We start from the raw sequence: 8925 nt of genomic DNA on the forward strand, positions 1-8925 counted from the left end.
CTGTGACCGTGATGCTTATGATTATGAGGATGGAGAAGTTGCTTTCCCCTTCACTGGCCGGGGTTGAAACCACTGAGTTCCAGGTGCATCTCGTGCCTAGGCTTTATTCTGCTTTCAGAGGTAGCCACTGCCGGTGGTGCATGCTAATTCTTTTCATTTTCTGCCCCTGTCCCTGCAGGAAGGCAGCATGCAGGGGCGAAGTTGTTTTGATTCTGACTTTAAGGCCTCTGGGAGAGCCATGCAGCTTCCCTGGAAGGATTTTCTTATTCAAATCATTTTCTCCCCAGCAGTCTCTCAAACGCCTCCTGACACCTCTTGCCAGCCTGCCTTGAAGGACTTGTTATCTGTCAACAGAAGGGTTGTTGACTGGATGTGAAGTTTAACCTGTCACTTACTGGGGTGGAGGAATTGATGGTTAGCTAAGTCTGTCTGAAAGTATTGAAAGGGTACTGAGCCCTACGCCATAATTTGCTATTCTCCTTGAAGTATCTTATGGGTAGTAGTAGTGTACGTCTGAGGTGAAGGGGTAAATTTAAAGAGAATTTCAGAGAAACGCAACCACAAAAGGGAAGAGAAATAACAAAATGAAAGAAGCAGATGAACACCTTTCATATAAGCGGACGCTTCCTACCTAGGTCATCAATTGGCTATCCCAGAGTTGATTGGCAAAGAGAAGTAATTTATATAAACATGAGGAAATCTCTCCGTATCCTACGATGAAATGGGTTGGATGCAGGCACTCAAACCACAGGCCTATCTCCTTCCTCACATTTATTTACTTATTCTTGAAAATGAAGTTGTTTTCATGAATCCTAAACTCAACCTTCTGATTTTTAAGGGAAAAAAGAAAAATCTTGGCTTTGATGTACGAAGTTGGATGTGGCAATATGTATCATGACAATTCAAACATGATAATGGAACAGATGTTTGAAAACCTGGAAGCTCATTAACACCTTGCTTTAGCAGTCTAGAGCAAGCACTTGTCAATTCTCACTTAACACCTCTGTCATTTCCCCTTTTCAACTGGGCACAGGAGAAAGTGTCTATTGTTGGGAATGAGAATCATCGACTAGTTTCTTTTCCCCTGATGCTGGAACAAAGCACTCAGTTTCGTAGAACTCCCTCGAGCGATGAGGATCATTTGCTGTAGTGCTTATAGCGTCCTGGATTGCAAACTTCTGAAAGCTGCAGAGACCCCTTGAACTTTCGATTCTTTATTTCAAAAGAAATGAAAAGAGAGAGCAACTTAGGGCTTCACTAATAAAATGCAATCCTGCTCCTGACTTGAGGGCTGGGGAAGAAAATACTATTCCCCACTTTGCATGTGCTGAAATTGGAAACATAATCCCTGACAGGACATTCTGAACTATGTTTTCCTGCCTTGAGATTGTGAGACTGTAAAGATTATGCAAACAGACACGCTCTCTTGTTAGATGTGATCGCTCAATGTGCAACAACTCCTAGGTCCAGTGTGTTCCAAAGTCATGGTGCTCAGCCCTTCAGAAGCCCTGTAGAAGTAGCCAAAGGTTCTGATGAGCCGCTCTGGACTTCACCTACAGAGAGAGGGCCAATCTTTGAGGTTGTGGTTGAAAGTGAACTAATGTTTTTGATTAGCTAGAAGTAGATGCAGTAGATTCATGGGCATTAAATTATGGCTGGACTCATTTATTAAATAAATGGAAATGATAACACTGTGGGCATCTTGCAAGTCGATGCACAGTGATGCCCATGTTCTTGGTTGTCAGACTTTGTGTCATCTCTTTCCTCTGAGTATGGCTTGTACACTACCCAGAAACTCACCTCTGAGCTCAAGAAAACGGCAAGGAGCATGGGCTAACAATTCCAAAATTAGGTTATATAAATGTTGCAATTGTTGGCTTTTATTTTTTAAAAAAATCTCTCTTATTATCTCTCCTGTGTATCTCTCTTTCCTTTCTGTCTGTCTGTCTTCTATCTATCTACTATCTATTATCTATCTACTATCTATCTATCTAATCCTTGAATCTTCCCCTGCACTCTCATTCCAAGAGGCAAGAAGCTGAGGGTGGCCGTTCTTCACTGGCTACACAGTAGTGGAGGCCTTCAGCCCACCAAGAGAACCTTGGCAGAAGTTCCATGCACGGACCTGGGAGCTCAGCCCAGAGCTGAGCCTCAAGGGAATTTTGGCTTCTCTATACCTCATCTTCAGATGTGAGATTTGGAAACAGAGGAACTCACCGAGCTGCACATGAGATTCTCAGCCCACGGAGATGTGGAGACAAATGCTAACACCATTGAGGTTGGGGATAATTTGTTATGCAGCAATAGATAACTAATACAGACAGTATTTACCCAAAGAAATCATCCGAAGAACTACTTGAATCAATGAGAATTCAATAAAGGAAATAAATGACCCACATAGATTCAGCAAAAACTGTATCTCATAAACAAATATCCCATTAATGCTTAAAAACATTTCAACAAGAAATATGCAGGCTATTTGTGGAAAAAAATCACAAAATATTGTTGAGGAATATATCTTGAATAAGCAGAATATAGATCACATTTCTGTACGGGAAAGCTAAATACTGTCATTTCCTTTCAAATAGCTTTAAAGTAGAATGCATTTTCTATCAAAATCCTGAAAGACTGTCTACTTAACTACGAAGGATTTATCTGACTTTGTCTTGTAAAATATGAGGATGTAAAAATAGCAATGTATTGTTTTGAAACAGAAGTCAAATGTGGGAAAAGTAATTTTTTCAGATATTAAAATGCCATAAATCTACCAAAAACAATAGCTATGTTTCTATACTATACCTAAATAGAGAAGAAAGAAGCAAAACATACGTACCAAAAATTCAATCCTCTATATCTTAATATTTAATAGATAAATTTATGAAGTTATATATTTAACTCCTATAATTTTTAGAATTAATATATTTGTTAAAGGGTACTCAGTAAAACTAAAGCTTTAACATAGCAGTCATTAAATACATTAAGCATAGAATAAATATCAACTCAAGTCACTGAATTGCTGGTTCTCTAATCTTTGTGAACAGATGAATCACGAAAATACTCATTCCTAGGCTCACTCCAGTAGATTTTGATTTGCTCCTCTACATTTTAGCAGTAATACTAATTCTAACGCTGAGAGTCTAAAACTCATACTTGGAAAATTCCTTTTTTCTTGGCAGAAGTCCATTCTAAGCCCATAGGGGTATGAATGACACAAAAAGGGAGGTGTTCAGATTAGACTGCATGTAAATTAAAACCAAGTAATCAACAGAGAAACCTAGAGGATATAGAAAGACCATGTAAACTTATTACTGAGAAATCATATTTGCAGCAAATATGGGAAAGGGTTATTATCAATAGTGAACAGACAGCTCACGTGAATCAATAGAAAAGTTCGTGGATGTTTGCACATAAATGAAAAAGAGTGAACTTTAGTGGAAATCTATTTGTTTATAAAGCCATGGGAAGATGTTCAAACTCACCAGTCAGACAAAATTTAACTCATCACAATGGACTATCATTGCTCATCAGATTTGCAAAGGCTTTTTTAAAAGTTAATATGAGATGTTTTCAAGTACATCAAACCATAGGAGAAAAATTTCATGCACTACTCATTTTGTGTAAATTGTTGCAACTCCTTGAGAAAGCAATCTACCAATACGTATCACAAGCTTTATAAATATCCATGATATTTAATTCAATAGCTTCATTTCTGAAACATACCTGAGATTATATAGAAACTTATTCATGAAAACATTATTTGTAATGGCAAAAATTTCAAAAGAACTTAAATGTCAACAAAGAGGGTTGATTAAATATCCTTTAATTTGATCCACAAAAATGTTATTTGAATTTTTAATGTTACATCGTGTAAATTTCTTGTCAGAAAATAAGAAAGTATGATACTGAATTACCTTGAGTAATAATTATGTAGTATTAGAAATGTGTTTTTTTAAAACATCTTAGTTTATTAGTATCAATATACTATATATTCAGTGTAAAATTATAAAGCACACATTGAAATGGTAGCTAACATCTCTGCATTCTTTGACCCCAAATTGAACTGAACTTTCACAATTTAACTCTTGACAGCTCTGTAAGTAAGTGCTGTTAATAGGCTGTCCTCATAGGAGAGAAAGGCAATTCAGGATACAAGAGCAAGTAAGAAAGGTGCCTGGATGGGGCCAGGCTAGAAACTCACCTCCTCCAAAAATGACCACACTGTATTGTTTTTGGCAGTACTGGGGTATGAACTCTGGGCCTAATGCCTGCAAAGCAAGTGTTCTACAGCTGAGCCAAACCTGTATATTCTTAATCTATGCCTTCTTCTCATGAGCTAACCTGACAGCGGCTTGTAGGGTCCTTCATTTGCTGGCTCATTGAATCCTTGGGCCACGGAGACTTGCAGGATTAGGTAGCTGGCTTTCTAGCCAATCAGCATTCAAGCACTGGGTCCCCCACTAAGTTCCATCCCCTATGCAAGGTGCAGGGGTGGAGAACTCTTAGAGCTATGACTCAGGACGTTTATCAATGCCTTCCCTCTGGCACTCACTCTGGGTTTGCAAAGCATCTCCCTTGGGGTTGGACGAACAGTGTTCTCAATCCCAGTTCTGATAGTTTATTAGCTGTGTCCTCCAGCACCTCTGAAGATCAAAGCCTAACATTTGTTTGTGGAAGAGTTTTCATACAAACTTATACACGGTATATAAATATCCAGGCCTCACATCTCTTATGTTTACTTACATTATCAGCCAACGTCGCAGCTTTGAAGGAACAAATATATCAGGAAGGCCTTATGTGAACTACTTCTTTGGCATTTCATATGATTATTTCCACTAAGTTATTACTATGAGGAATTCCCTTTCATCTTTCTAGAAATTCTTCAAGTGTAGCTCTTCATAAAATAGAGGCACCAGTGGTGTCAGTTATGTCCCATCATGCCTGATTCCATTTGTGCCCGATTCTACAGGGTGTGTGTTCTAAATGCCAAGGGCTAGAACACTGGAGCCTGAGCAAGCTCAAAGGGAAGCCTGAGTTCTGGGCTGGCTATGTGTGGTCTGAAAGGCTCATGAGAAAAACCGAGCAGAGACGTTGAGAAATAGAGAAGTTGAGAACGTGGTGTGGGGCTGGAGTTAGACCAGATGACGAGGGGGACTAGGTGGAAGACAGAATGTCTAGAACGTGAGTAGAGAAAGCAACAAAGAGTTGGAAAAAACAAATGCCACAGCCCCAAAGACAAAATCTCAAGGAAATTTAGTCAGTTGAGCCCACTGCGTTGAAAAGTCAAGTAAGGGAAGGCAAACAGTGCCATAGACACTATGAACGCTTTTAGCAGCAAACTATGTCCTTTCGCTCACCTAGTACTGCTTTTACTGGGATCTGTCCCCTGTCTCTCCGCTCCTGTTTGGAAACTCTTTTTCTTGTCTGTGCAATTGTTAGGGTTCATCGAGGATATGCCTCTTGGTATAACAGTACAATTAGAACCCAAGGCCCCATCAACTTGTTTCTCTATTTGAAACTTTAGAATTACCTGTGTTAACTCAATCCTTCACAAATGTTTAATGGATGGAGACCACGGGCAAAATCCTGAGTCAAGCACCGAACTGGCTCAGCCTTCCTATAGATATAAACTCCTGGACAGACAGACATTAATCATTTAATCATACAGATTAGAATAAAATTGTCAGACAATTTTAAAACGGGGGTCAGGGAGAGGGAGGATAAGAAAGAGTAATAGAAGGGGTACCCATGACCCATCAGTATTCTATGCAAATTTTCTGACAGTCATTACTTTGTCCTTTGATAAGCACCCACACGAAAATATGAATGAAGTTACAATTCCAAGAACTTGCAATGGAATCCTGGTAGAAATATTTGGTCATTTAAAGTGGGAAATGCATGTTCGGAAGGCAGATATGACGGAGAACCATGGGATAGATTGCTGTGGACAGCCATGGTTTTTGCCTTCTTTGTATTGATCACATTTATTGGATTTTCTCATTGTTTTCATACATGTCACTTCCTCTATCAATTCTGCGTACATGGTTATTATGAGAGAGTTTATGGAGCTACACCATGACCTTGGAGTCTGGCCATACCAAGTTGGTGCAGAGGTAGGCACTTCTGCAAAGGAAGGCCAATCGAGGAGGTTCTCAAGGAGTGTGGAATTCCTCTACGATGACAGCTAGGCCGAGCTTCTTTCTTTCACTGGAGTAAGGCAGGGTACAGACATTATCGGTTCACATCATTCCTTTTTTGCAGGCTCAGAAATACAGATCGTCTATAAGAAGCAAGAGGAGAGACAGAAACACGTGGAGAGGTCATGAAAACAAGACCTGGTTGCAGTGATGGCCAATGTGTCGTAGCATTCCATGTCTGGGGTGTGTGGAACAGTCTACCTCTAGTTAAAGCCTTACTTTTCAGTTTGTCAGCTTAATCTGTTTGGGTTTGTATTGCTTGTTTTCAAGTAATAGAGTCCTAATAATTACATCACTGTGAACAGTGGCTTTGATCAGTTGGTCGGTAAGCTATCCACACTTGCTCAGGTTTAAGATTTGGAGAATAGCCAGGGAGAGGGATCCAGCATACAAAAAATGATTATGATCAAAAGACAGTGAGTAGCCTACGTGGCCAATAAATCTGGCTGCATACATGAGGTGGAGGGTGAGGTAGTACAAAGAACACGGGAGAGACAGCTCACGATTACCAAGAGGTCTTTTCTGTCTGTGGTGTAGGTTTGTTTCCGCTGGCAAGGAGGGCTGTGGGTTTGCTTCCTGCTGCTTGTATGCTTTTATATGAATAAATTTGGTACTAATGACGGAGGTGTATGCATAAATGTGAATGGGAATTATAACATTTATTGCTTTACTGAACAACAAAAAGTCGATGTAAACATCGAGTGTTTTGACTGGTTTTTCGAAGTTTTCATTCTACAGATTGGCTGAGATGAACTGGGTACAGTGATTCCTCATCTGGTCTTCCACATCCGTGAGCGGTATGTGGCTGGTCGGCTGCACAGCATCACATGGACATGTGACGTCGTGTATGGCAGTTGGTCCTTGGCTACTGGGGACACACAGCAAGTGGACTACATTTCAATCACCTAGCAAGCTGTCCAAGCTTCACATCTGTGAGAGAAGCAAGTGCAAGCCATGCTTATATTTGTTATGACTTTCAAACAAAGCCACCCTCAGGACCAAACCTGAAGCCAGATTTGATGTAAATGGGACTAACCTAAAGATAAAGCAGGTATGAACCAATCAGGACAGTTGCTGAATTCAAATCAAGAGGTATGGAAAATGCATGCAGAACGAGCAAACAGAATGACAAAGTTCTATTTTCTGATAGCGTTGTGTGGTTACAGTAGTTATGTTTAAATTCAGTGAATGTATCATAAGAATTATACATCTTTAACTTTTATACAAAATACCAACTACTTTTAAAAATTAAAAAAAGAAAGAACAAACAAGGTAACAGCTTAAGATGACCGTACATGGCTTTCAAATAGAAGGAAGATTTGCAATGAGTTCAGCAATTTCAAAAGGCATCATTCAGGGGTCATTTAAGATGAAACACTAGTATCTGATGTAGTATTTTCTCACAGAAGGAATGTAGAGCTGCAATCTAGGCCTTTCTCTTTAGAACCAGGGGTAGCCCATTGCCATAGTGTATTCTGTTCAGCTAATTACTGTCTTGCTGATGGAGCTTAAATATTTATGAAGGATGTGCTTTTCATCACTCAATCAAATTTTTAAACTCAGAATCTCTAATCTCACTGAGATATTAATAACCTGTGTTCTTTTGGCAGAAATAGAAGAAGATGCCCCTGTTCTCATGTATTTTATGAAGGGTGACATATTGATTGGAATAAGTATTGCATTTAAGGGGTAGACAAGAAAGGAAAGTAGAAGAAAGCAAAAAGAGTCTTCTTTCAACACAGCCAAAAGAATTTTAGGTTCATGCAGATGTAGCTGAACCAGAGAGTACATATTTACAATTTGATTGTGATACTACTTTTTCCATTTTTGAACTACAAGTTTTTATAAGTCACTGAGACTCAGTTTCTTCATTGCCAAGATGAAGATAATATTTTTATTCTTAGACCTAATTTTTATACCCAGTCCCATATATTAGTTGAATATTGGTGCTATAGTAAATCTCCAAGCTCTTAGTGCCTGAAAAACATCACAATGTATTATCTTACAGTAACAGAGGCTACAAGAGGGAATTGAATGGAACTGGAGATCATCAGTTATGGGAAGTAAGCCAGTCACACCAGGACAAGTATATCATGTGTGGAAGTTAGAGAGAAAAACAATGTGAACAAAAATAAAGTCATGAAGACAGAGGGGATATTTCAAGGGAAGTAGAAAAAGAAGGTAAACAAGGAAGAGGAATAAGAGATCACCATGGAGAGGTAAATACAATCAAAGTACACTGTCATGAAACCCATTAGTATGCTCACTTAATATACACCATTTTAAATTTTTAAAATTTTTTTAAACTGAAAAACATGGACCCCTTCATGAATTTGTGTGTCATCCTTGTGCAGGGGCCATGCTAGTCTTCTCTGGATATACACCAATGTAAAATGGTCTCATAGGATTGTTTTACACATGTGTAGTTATTGCTGAGGTCTTAGCAAAAGCCTAGCATGTGGTAAAGCATGCATGAATACCACAGTTGCTGCTCCTGCTTGGGCTTAGTGCTGTGTACAGAGTCCCCTACACTCTGGTGGAAGATCCCAGCCCCATTGTGTGTCACAGAAGGTGCTCAGAGACGCATCATGACCCTTGATGTAAGTACAAACCATTGATTACACCCTGACCACTACTCTCCCTCACAAGCCTCCATGTTCCTGGCCAGACTAGGTCCAGATCCACTCACAGAATAATATTTGCAAAAAAAAAAAAAAAAGAATAATATTTG

General features: G+C 39.3%; 1 pseudogene; it reads right to left on the reverse strand.

Annotated features, from left to right (window-relative positions):
- Positions 1-8503: 8503 nt before the first annotated feature.
- Positions 8504-8601, reverse strand: LOC122099787 (annotated as a pseudogene).
- Between the last annotated feature and the right edge of the window lie 324 nt (positions 8602-8925).

This window comes from Dipodomys spectabilis, unplaced genomic scaffold (genome assembly GCF_019054845.1).
Source record: "Dipodomys spectabilis isolate Male_0828 unplaced genomic scaffold, ASM1905484v1 ptg000532l, whole genome shotgun sequence".
Lineage (NCBI taxonomy): Eukaryota > Metazoa > Chordata > Mammalia > Rodentia > Heteromyidae > Dipodomys > Dipodomys spectabilis.